Source organism: Rhipicephalus microplus, chromosome 5 (assembly GCF_043290135.1).
Source record: "Rhipicephalus microplus isolate Deutch F79 chromosome 5, USDA_Rmic, whole genome shotgun sequence".
Lineage (NCBI taxonomy): Eukaryota > Metazoa > Arthropoda > Arachnida > Ixodida > Ixodidae > Rhipicephalus > Rhipicephalus microplus.
The window spans coordinates 121,830,820-121,843,289 of record NC_134704.1 but is presented as its reverse complement, the minus strand read 5'-3'; positions in this window follow the sequence as shown (position 1 = coordinate 121,843,289).

Below are 12,470 nucleotides of genomic sequence, written 5' to 3'. Positions count from 1 at the left end.
AGGCTCAACAGTTCTCTCCTTGCACCTTCCCCAAGGTTGCACAAGGCTCGGTACAGAATACCATCTGGGCCTGGAGAAGTTGAACACCTGCAGAGAGCTAGTGCCGCCTCGAGCTCCTCCATTGCAAAAGGGAGGTGCATTTGGTAGTCACGGGAACGGGGGACGTCACCTCTCACTGGAGAATCTGGACGAGTGGCTTGGTTGGCGATCTGCGCACAGAAATCTTCTGCGACATTGATGTCTTGCCTCCTTTGAAATAGCGCGAGTGCTTTGAATGGAAAGCGCTGTTGCGTAGGGTGACGCAGAGCTTGCATCATTTTCCAAATGTGTGAGAGTGGCTTGCGAGGGTCTAGTGACTGGCAAAACGTTGTCCATCGTTCCGACGCTAATCTATCCATGCGACGCCGAATCTTCTTTTGCATCCTCCTGGTTGGCCTAAGATCGTGAATTGATTTTATACGATATCTCGCGAGGGAGTTAGAGAGAAAGGCAATGTCGAGACAGCTGCCGTATGTCACCCCTCGAAGAAAAGTGGGCCTGCCGTCGTTCAGGAGAGTAAGGCCATGGTTGTAGGCATTGTTTGCTAACCTGCGTCCTCTTGCATTTGTCCGCGTACTTCCCCATGCGCGATTGTGCGCATTGAAATCACCTATGATGACCCATGGTGCAGGACACACTATAAATATCCGCTAATCTCCTGGAATCGAGATTATTCGACGGCGATATATAAACGCCTATGAGAGTAAACATGAGTTTGTTCTTTTTCACAGTGATGCAGACATACTGATTGTCATCGTGAGGTGCAATTGGTTGCACAACATACGTCAGTTCACGACGAACAAAGACGATGATTTTGCTGCACGCACCGTTCGTTGAAGACATGACATCTTCGTACCCGACAGTCTTATTGGTTTCGACAAATTGGGTTCACAAATGACGATGATTGGAAACACGTTGGTAAACACAAACTGACGAAAATCTGAAAGGCGTGATTTTAGTCCTCTGGCGTTCCATTAGATGACGGATGCAGCCTTGACTTCTTTACGAAATGTTTAGGTGTGAGTAGCCATCTTCCTAGTTGAGAGATTCAAGCACTGGGCTTAGGGCATCCAGTAGTCCAAGTGCGCTTCGAGCAGATGGTGTCTTCATGTCGACTAATATCGCTCGGATGGCTTCTATGAGGGAACGCAGCACCGAGATCACTTGACGATCAGTTTTAGGCAAATCTTCCATGGCTGGAGATGGCTCTGGTGTGGCCACAACCTGCAGAGGTTCCTTGGCAGAAGAGCGCGTCGGGAGCCTGAGCCACTCCTCCAGAGAACGAGGCTTCTCTGTTTTTTTCGTAGAAGTGGTGGGCCCTTTCGCGGCGCTACTGGATGGAATCGCTAAAGAGTGGGAAGGAGCGTCTCGGGAATGTGCCTTCTTTGAAGACTTTCGATGATGCCGACGTCGACGCCGACGCCGGACTACTTCGGCTGCCTCCCTGTGTGTCGATTTGTCTCGGGCCATTTGTCTGAGAACCGCGCGCTCCTTTTAGATTCGAGAACACTCTTTCGACGAGGCAGCATGAGGACCGCTGCAGTTGGTGCACTTCAGAGTAGTCGCCCGACAGGCGTCTTTAGCATGAGGTTCAGCGCAGCGGGGACACAGTCGTAAGTTGGGGCATACGCCCTTGACGTGTCCTAGCCTGAAGCACTGATGGCATTGAAGTGGCTTTTAGATGAATGGTCGAACCGGATGTCGAAAATGTCCAACTTTAACGTGGGACGGTATGCAATCTCTTTTGAAAAACACTTTTACGCAGCGCGTATTTCCAAGTCGCCGCACTTGCGTAATGACAGTTCCTTCGTTTGCAGGCTTGATGAGGGTAGACAAGGCAGCATTAGGAATGGCAATGTCGATGTCATAAATTACACCGGCAATTGATTTATCATCCATCGGGATAAAAGGGGGCATTTTAATGCCACCTAGCTCAGTCATTTGCTGCAGCTGTCCTAGCGCACTCACATCGTGCACGTCTATGGCGAGAATCTTCTTCCTTGGGTTTACTCGTACGTCCTTAATTTGATGTGGCACCGCACATTCGAGAGCAACGGAAAGGGCTTGCCTGTTCAGAAGACGTAGGTTGCTTGATGGATCTTCGGGCATGAAGATGATGACGTGCGGCCAGCGCACAGGCCTTGACTGCACAGTCACTGTGCATGCAGGAGCTGACGCTGCTGTATTCGCCGTCCTTCTCTTCGCCCTCTTACCCCGGACAGGCATAAAGCTGCCATCGGAGGTGTCGTCTTCCGACATAGAATAGATATTGGTGTCCTCAGTGTCACTGGGAGAGCCAGCTCGCTTCCTTGTGGTTGACGGGTGCGAGGACCTGTGACCAGGCGGGCCTCTGGCATGCTCCATGGCCATCACCGCAAGACGGGGAGGCGAGGCACCTCAAAAGACCGACGATTTCACTAAAAAAAACAGAGCGCAGAAACAAGCGTTCTTTTAAAGAGACACTTCTTCTTCTTCTTCTCCCCTAAGTTTCCAGAAACCGGTGGCAGAGAGATTCTTTATCAGCTTATGGAATGACGTGAGTCGGGCAAATTAAAAAAAACTTAATGATAGTCTCCCCGAAGGGAACTATGATGGGATGCGAATCATCCGCGGTGCGCGAGCGCCGTTGACCCGGCGACGCAGGCGCTAGAAAAATGATTTAAAGCGAAACAAACACAAAGACATGGGAGGTGGATTTGGTTATGTGTAAGTTTCATCGAAGATAAACTAGCCGAAAGAGTGTTTCCACTCGATTTGCGGTCGAACGTTGTGGGCGCTTCAGAGGGTGAAGCCAGAGCGAAGCGTGTTGGAGGATGGATGGATGAAAGTTTAACCTTGCACCGGGGATAAGGCCGAAATGATGGAAAGTATCAAAAGCATTCTGCAGTGACTGTTCATTATGAAAATATAGAGTAATATCATCTGGATATGCAGTGACCTTTACTTGAGCGTTACCAGGTAGGGGTAAGCCTTGAATTTGTGGGTCGCGTCCAACGGCCCTTAAGAAGGGATTTAATGCCAGGATGAATAAAACTGGGAAGAGGGAACACCCTTGACGAACCCCGCGATTTACATGAAAGGGGTGACTTTCACGGGAATCTATGTAAAGCGTACTTTCTAAATTAGTGTAAATTGCGTGAATTAGGTCAATGAATTTACCCGGGAATCCGAATGCATGTAAAACATTTAGTAAGTAGCCATGTTCCATGAAATCAAAAACCTTCTCCTGATCTAAGGAAACCAACAATCCTTGTGCACATCGGCTAGTGGTGGACTGAATGACGTCTCACGGCAACCACGTATGGGTGTGTGTTTCTCGGCCTGGAACGGAACATATTTGGTGGGGAGCAATTAATGGTGCAAGAGCTGGACTGATTCTGCGCACCAAAATGTTGGCCAAGAGCTTGTAATCTACATTGAGCAGGGTAATAGGGCGCCAATCTTCTGGTCGCGTAAACATTTGGTCTTTCTTTGGGACTTGTGTTATACGGCCTCTGTGGAAAGAGGTTGGAAGGGTAATATCTGGAACACTTGCGAATGACCCTTGGCATAAATGGACTAATGATAGTCTGTGTGTTTAGAAAAAAGTGGGTAACGATTTAGAGTACTAGAGGTAGTCTCATAGAGAAACATACTTATATTTTTCTGTGGTACTCAACTATGGGAGATCTTAATGCTGTCCCGATAGTAATCACAAGTTGTTTAGAAAAAGTTTATTTACAGCATGTACAGAACACAAAGGCTTCATACCATTCCAGTAACAGGGCACATACACTTTGGCACATCTATATTTCACGACTAACATCACTACGTTACAGTAAAGACATTTGCTCTAATATACATGATTATGTTGGCATGCATGTACACGAAAATTCAATGTGATATCATGATACAAGGGTATAACGATACAATAGATCCAAATGAAACACAATTTGTAACAAATGAAATCATATATAACAACTAAACGGGTGCTGCTTAGCACCAAGTCGGTCGAAAAATGAGTTGTATCCTTTCGTGTTCCACCTTGACGAAAGGGCACGACCAATGCCGCAGAAATTCTCGCTCCCCGAGGAAGAAAAGCTCTTCGGAGAGGAACGCGAGGATCTCTCGTCTCATTCTCCCCAGTATCGGCCACAAGGCACGCCGGCGGCAATTGGCAGCTACGGCCTCACATCGGTTTCTCCAAAGGCTGAACAGCCCCGCAACTATTAAGAGAGCGGAGAAGTGGCTACGCGGAAATCGGCCATTGGACACGAAAGTTCGCACACCCTGTCCCCGAAAACCAGCATTAACCGCACGCCAAAAAAGGCGGAAAACCACACATTCAAACGTCGCATGTCGATTGGTCTCTACCATGGCGCAGTTGGGGCAAGTGGAAGTGCGAACTACCTGCCATCGCTGCAACCAATCTCGCGTGGGGAGCAAGCCCCAGCCCAACATCCAGACAAAGTCTCTGAGATGCCCTGGCAACACTGCGGCAGTTATTGGCTTCCAAGCGCGGTTCAATACAGATTGACGATGCTGGGGCACCAAGGGCCGTAGAAGGGTGGCCATTGTGTCCACCACATTAGAATCGGCCACCTCTATCTCTGGGCACGTAGCTTCCAAACGTCGGTGAAATGCTAGAAGGGCTCGATACAAAGATGGTAATTCAGTTGATTGGGGACCTTTGTTTATTTGGCTATCCGGCAAGAAGACACGTAGTGATGGCCCCAGATGGTAGCGAGCCAGTCTCTGTGCGGGCATGTCATCATTGCTTAGTATTCGCAATAGAGTGCGGAGGCTCGATCTAGAAGCCGCGACGGAAACGTCGGGGAATGCAAAACCGCCTTGATCTCGCGGTTGAGCTAACGCTGGACGCGATAACAATTCTGTGCCACCAGACCAAAAAAATGAATTGATGCAGCTTTGCACTTTCCTGCAGACGTGGAGCGGTGGTTTAACAGAATGGCAAAGGTACCAAAATTTTCCTAGGTACACCGTTTGAGTTAAGTATCGGCGTTCCAAGAGGGGGAATTCGAAGTACCTGGCTGCTTTGATATCATTTAGAAGAGTTTGTACAACGGACGACCAGATGCTATTCTGTATACCAAATACAGTGAAAGTAACTCCGAGTATTGAAATCTCAGGAGATCACTGTAAAGGCGACGTGATGTTGATACTACCGTTGGGGTTGCCAATGAAAAAAATACTGGCTTTTAGAAAAGTTTAACCTTGCACCGGAGATAATACCGAAATCATGGAATGTATCGAGAGCATGCTGCAGCGACTGTTCATTATGTACATATAGAGTGATATCATCTGCATATGCAGCGACCTTTACTTGAGTGTTACTGGGTAGAGGTAAGCCACGAATCTGCGGGTGATGTTCAATGGCCCTTAAGAAGGGCTCTAATGCAAGGATAAATAACACTGGGGAGAGGGGACACCCTTGACGGACCCCACGCGTGACTCTAAATGTGTGACTCTCACGGGAATCTAAGTGAAGGGTACTTTCTAAAGTAGTGTACATCGCGTTGATAAGGTCAATGAACTTATCCGGGAATCTGTATGCATGTAAAACATTTAGTATGTAGCCATGTTCTATGAAATCAAAAGCTTTCTCTTGATCTAATGAAACCAGCAACTGCGTTCAGTGTACCGTGAATAAAATAACCAAAGAAAGCAAGCGTTGCTAGCGAAACCTTTTCCGTTTTGTCAACCCAAGTGACACAAGTTTCTTTGCTACTTCTCTTTTCTTTAAAAGTTTAAGCATCAAACGCACACAAGTTCAACAAAAGATGATATCATATCACTTTTAAATGCAATAAACTTTATAATGAAAATTTGATATTTATTTCTAGATCTTTTCAAAATCAAAAATGAAGATTAGAAATGTTCAATATGTACGAATACTTTACCGCTTAGACACGTTTCTGTAATCGAGACGGGGAAAAAATCCACGCATCTCAACGAAGTGAATGATGAGTGAGTGAAGCTAGTTAGGTTTTAAGGTCCACAGCGTCTACGTTGAAGTTGCCGGATAGGTAGATGGACAGACAGATGGGCGCCCTCTTGTAGTGGCGCGCCGGTCTTACTCGAACTAACTCGAGCGTGTTGTTGGGCTAGTTGGTTCAATGTGAAGAATAGACGAAAAAAATTGCAGCATATACACGGGGTGAATGATGGAGAGTGGGGCGAAGCATCTGTCGGTCCATTCGTTCTTGCTTCCGTCCGTCCATGCGTCCGTCTGTGTGAACGCCCATGCATCCATCCACACGTCCGTGCGTGCGTCTGTTCGTGCGTCCACACGGCCAACCGTGCGTCCGTCCCCGCGTTTGTCCATGCATCCGCCCCTGCGTCCGTCCATGCGTCCATCCATCCGTGCAGCCATCCATGCGTCCATCCATGCATATGTCTGTTCGTTGGTACATCTAGTCAACACTCCAAGTACCACCATCTCGCATCTTTTCATCATATATGCGTCCGTCTGTGTGATGGTCCATGCGTCCATTCACTCGTCCGTGCGTGCGTCTGTTCGTGTGTCCGTACGTCCATCCGTGCATCTGTCCCTACGTTCACCTATGCATCCGCTTCTGCGTCCATCCATGCATCCATCCATCCACGCAGTCATCCATGCGTCCGTCCATACATCTATCTGTATGTCTGTTCGTCCATCCAGTCAACACTCCAAGTACCACGACTCGCATTTTTTCAGCATATATTCCGCATATAGAAGCACTGCCATCCAGCGGACATTCCAAGGACTAAACGACCGGTGGCACATGCTTACTTTCTTATGGCTTGAGCTTCGTGTCTACTTCCAACCTTTAACCACCTCGAGTTCATGGTATATACTAGTTCACTGTATTTATGGCACTGCGGCTCAACGCTCGCTAAACCTTTCTAAAACCAAGGAGGTTACGCCCAGCAAGTATAACGTAGCAACCCTGTCTTGCCAGATAGTGTTTAATGTACATGCCACTGGCTGCTAATGGTTAGTGAGTATTTAGTTAACGCGCACGCTACGAATTTTTTATTGTTCTACAACGCACAGTAGAAATCTGCCACCGGCACCACCTTGCAGGTCAAAGCGTTAGCCATCTTACGTACTACGGCGAAGGACAAATGGGTGCCGCTTTAAGGAGCTTCGCCCCTAAAAAAAACCCTGGGATCGAAGCTTCCGCAACGCTTTGCCAGCCAACTTTTGCCCTCCGAAAATCTCATAAAAATGTTATTTTCTGGTTCTGCCCAATCAGACGTAAAATGGCTTTAACCTGTTAGCCTAAAGGCTACGTGAATAATAAATTTAAAAAATAGTTGTTTCTGATAAAATAATTAACACAGACGAGTATCAGTCACCCAGTCTGTTATAAAATTTTTTGCCGTGAATTTGAGGTTTACTGAAGAAAAATGGTGACATAGTGATGCATTTTGAGCATTATCCGTCCAAAAAAGGTTGCCGAAGAAAACGCTCGTCTCAATCGCCAAGCATAAACAGCTCATCATGCCCCTAGTAATATGGCTGCCACAGCCACCTTCTCAAGGTGGGTATGGCTTCACTCGTGGACAATAATTTCCACTCCAGCTTTTTTTTAACCTCCTTGGTTGTATTCTACTACTGGCTAAAGGTACTGTTGCTTCAATGGAATTTATTCGAGTCAAGCAAAGCGCCAAGTCAAACGAAAGCCAAACAATGACGCCCTTCACTGAACTACGACCGCTTAATCCAGTGCATAAATATACGGTGTGGCCAGTGAACGGTTGTGTTGGGCAAGCAGTCGGTCTTAGGGGTGAAACTCCTGTTTAGAAAAAGTTTATTCTTTCATGGAACGCAACAAACCTAAGAGACAAGCGTCTGTATAACAGGCACAATTTATAGCGGCATCCGTTCGTCCCGTGTCCAGTCTTAGTATGTAACCAGGCTTACGCTTTGACCTGCAAACATTTTGACCTCCAAGGTGGTGCCGGTGAGAGATTCCTTCTGTGCGTTGTTGAACAACAAAAAATAGTGCTCAATGTACACGCCAATAGCTGATAATGGGGTACGAGAGACAGGAGCATTCGGCTTTTAGTTAACGTGCACGCTGCGATCCCCATGAGCAGCCATTGCATGTACATTGAGCACTATCTGAAGGGAAAGGGTTGCTACGTTATACCCGCTGGATGTAACCACCTTAGTTTTAGAAAGGTTTAGCGAGCGTTGAGCCGCAGTGCCATGAATACAATGAACTAGAATATACCATGAATGAACTCGAAGCAGTTAAAGGGAAGTAGGTACGAAGGGCAAGCCGTAAGAAATTAAAAGCTGAATCCTCCTGTCTCTCAGTTCACATTAGCAGCCACTGGCATGTGCATTGAGATTTATCTGCCAAGAAAAGGTTGCTACGTTATACTCGCTGGGCGTAACCTCCTTTGTTTTAGAAAGGTTTAGCGAGTGTTGGGCCGCAGTGCCATGAATACAGTGAACTAGTATAATACCATGAACTCGAGGTGGTTAAAGGTGGGAAGTAGATCTGAAGCGCAAGCTGTTAGAAAGTGTGTGTGTGCCACCTCTCGTTTAGTCCTTGGAATGTCCGCTGGATAGCGGTGTTTCTATATGGGGAATATATGATGAAAAGATGCGAGATGGTGGTACTTGGAGTGTTCAATAGATGGACGAACGGACACAGACAGATGCATGAATGGACGCATGAACGGACGCAGGGGTGGATGCATGGACGAACGCAGGAACGGACGCACGCACGGACGGACGGATGGACGCATGGACGGTCGCACAGACGGAAGGAAGCAAGAACGAACGGACGGACGAATGCTTCGCCCCACTCTCCATCATTCACTCCGTGGATATGCTGCCAATTTTTTTATTAGCAAACGCTGCCTGTGTTGCCCTGCGAGGCGAGAAGGGGGGGGGGCAGTTGGCACGGGATGCGAGCATGCGAAGTGTGGGTGTCGACACCACCGCCGACGCCAGATTTGCGAGTAGGTGCGACTATATTCGGTAACAACTTTTAACCTTTCTTGGCACTAAAGGGGAAACTACGAGGGTGGAGCTTTTGCACATGTAGTACTACGCGAAGTAGTCCGTTTCGGCAAGCGTCTAGTAACGCTGTGGAAAGTGACAGGGGCGTGCGTTTCATGCAGACGCCGTATAGCACTTGATGTGCACGTAAAAAGGCAGGAGTTTCCCACGCGTTCAGAAACGCGAAGCCACAACGAATAAATTGAAGGAATTACGAATATCGTAACAGTGGTGTGAGAAGCATCCTGTCGCGAATAGCTCCACGTAAAAAATAAAGGAGGAATGTTTATGTTTCACATTGAACATTCGTGCGCTATTATGGAAGTACAATCACTGGTGGTAGGGTTCACGCAATTTTGCTTCGTAGCCTTCGCTCCAACGCCAAGAAAACATGTCGCCGAGAATATAAATTGATCCGCATTCAAAACCGAATGTACCAGCGCCATAAAAGAGCATCAACACCACTTACATCCACATAGTGAACTAAGTACCCAAAAACAATTTGACATGTTCAGTGTAAAACCAGAAATACCGCTCGCTGTATTTAGACTAGTTTCTGCCTGGCACCGACGTCTCCAAATGACGTACACTGTGACTAAGACTACTAATTGGACAAACATGCTATTATTCCTTGTGACAGTTATGTAGCCTTATAACTCCAATGATGTCCCATACATGGTGCCATACAAAGGGTCATACAACCTTAGCAGCAACACATTGAAATAACGCGTATACTTAGTGGTCTCACATTGTTCGGAATCAGTGCACCATTGTATAGTACCACGTGCTACTTAGCGAGGCTTTGACGCGAAAGTAGCACACTTCATCTTCTCGGACTGTCATATTCCTGAAGCCCTTTCGGAACTTGGGGGTGTTTCCAGGTCTTCCATGTGGTCGGGTTCGCTCTTACTTTATAAATATTTATCTTCTAGGGTGTCTAACTAAATCTTTGGGCGCTGCGTGTTTAGAAGTCCTTAATGATTTAGAGTACTTAGTACTCTTCTGTGGGAAAGCAGAAAGTCATCTCAATCGCCAAATATCTTGCATATGAGGAGACATTGACTTCTGAACGTCGATGAAGCTAGAAACATGTGTTTAGAGAAAGTACTTAACGATTTAGATAAATAATACTCTGATAAGGGAGATCATGAAGCCATCCCAGCTGACAAAAAGCAGCATGTGTGTTTAGAAAAAAATTGGCAGCATATCCACTGAGTGAATGATGGAGAGTGGGGCGAAGCATTCGTCCGTCTATTTGTTCTTGCTTCCGTCCGTCCATGCGTACGTCTGTGTGACCGTCCATGCGTCTATCCGCCCGTACGTGCGTGCGTCTGTTCGTCCTTCCGTCCCTACTTTCGTCCATGCATCCGCCCCTGCGTCCGTTCATGCGTCCATCCATGTGTGAAGAAGAAGATGTGCCTGCAGCGAGCAGCATCGCCAAGGGGGGCGCTGCGAGCGCTCGATGGTGGCGGACGCACTCCACATCGCCTCCGTAGATTTTCTGCTATTTCTGCGGACATCCACCTTGGTACCCCTGAAACTTGGATTTATCGTCACCGCCAAGTTCTCCGCTTCGCCTAGACAACACCTTCGTCCAGGTGGGTACAATTTTGACAACTTGAGGGACGTCCTTCACTCCCGGCTACAACGCCGCCTCGCTAAGGGCTCTCAGCCCGGCGATGGCGGCCGCTAACGTGGTTACGGGCTATGATCCTACCTCAAGCCAAATGCTGTCCATGGAGATTTCATCCTCCGAAAACACTATGCCATCAGAAGATGAATACCTCGACGACATTGTGAAACTGTGGCAACGCAAGCAAGCGAAATCGAAGTCTGCGTCTCAACAACAACGAGACGCCACGGCGGGCCACCATTCCCCGGCCTTGCAAGGAACGCCGGCGCGCCATCCCTCCGGCGGTGTGCCTACCTCTGCTCCGTCCTCGCAGCCAGCGAAGCAACGCAAGTGGCGTCCGCGTCAAACTCCTCGCCTCTCTCGCGACGACTACATCGTAGTACTGAAACCTCGCGTCCCCTGCGAGCTACGCACATTTGTCCCGGCCGATCGCGCGGGCGACGCCATCCGCAGCTACCTCGGCGACCGGACTACCACGCAAATTCAAGTGTGGCCAATCTGGGAACAGAACATCTTGGTCTGTAGCACCACCATTTTGCCTATGGCACAGTGACTCCTCGGGCACTTCCAGCTGCAAGTGGGGGATCAGCAGCTGCCCGTTCGAGGCCACGCCAAGGCACCAGGGGATACATGCAAGGGCGTCATCAATGTAAACCCTGCTGAAAGCCCGGAAAAGATAAAGTCTGAACTGTATTGGCCTCAAGGTACTATCCTTGCGGTCCGCAAACTCGGAGATTCCGCGGCGGCGGTGGTGACTTTCGAGGGCACGAAGTTACCCCGCTTCCTCTTCTACCACTGCGTGGCGACGTATATCCGCGCCTACAAGAAAACGGTCCCTGTATGCACCAAGTGCGGTACCATCGGTCATCGACCACCTCAGTGCCCCCACGCCGCACCAACCCAGTGTGCCAAATGTGGAACCCCCGCACCTGCAGGTCTCAATGCCCACGACTGCCACCCCAAGTGCCTCCTCTGCCACGGCGCCCATGAGACTGCGACCAGTGGCTGCACGGCAAAATACCGAAAACATCGGAAACGCAAGCAGCCCTCAACATTTCCTCGAGGGACCACCTCATGTTCGTCACAGCCAGACAAGACAGCAGCACAAACCTGCATTATTCGGCTCCACCACTCCACGCCGACTCTCAAGCATTCCCACCGCTCGAAGCACCAGCGGCGGTACCTCAGGTGAGCAGTTGGGCAGGGAAAGCTGCTTCTAAGCCTCTCTCACCCCCTTCTGTCGATCCTCCTTCTCCCGAACTTGCGGCCCTTCGCCAGCAAGTTGCAGCACTTCACAAGCAAAATTCTCTTTTAACTAAACAACTCGAACTCTTAAATAAGCGACTTCAACCCCAACAACAGTGTACTGCAAGGCCATCCGGTATTGTCTCCTCTGTCCAGGCGGCTACGCCAGCTACGTCCAAGCTTAGTGCTCGCGCTAAGTCCACTCCCATTAAACCGCCGGATCAAGCAGCCATGTGTACTCCAGCACTCGGAACCGGTGCCACATCTACTCCAGAAGCTCTTGAGGCTCCTGGGGCACCTCAGGTTCTCTTGCCCGCTAACCAAACTCTCCCTAGCGAAGAGCACACCCCGCGCGTAGAGGAACGCCTCACGCGCGTCGAAGCTTCAAATAATCACCTCCTCACCAGCTTCTCGGTTCAACGCATAGTAGTAGAGGTTACCCAGGCTATTCAAGCCTGGGCAATCACCCAGTTTCAACCCAAGGCATCGCGTTCCCGCTCCTGCTCGGTGAGCAGTGAGGGTACAGCTCCACGGCATCGTCGTAAGGTGGCT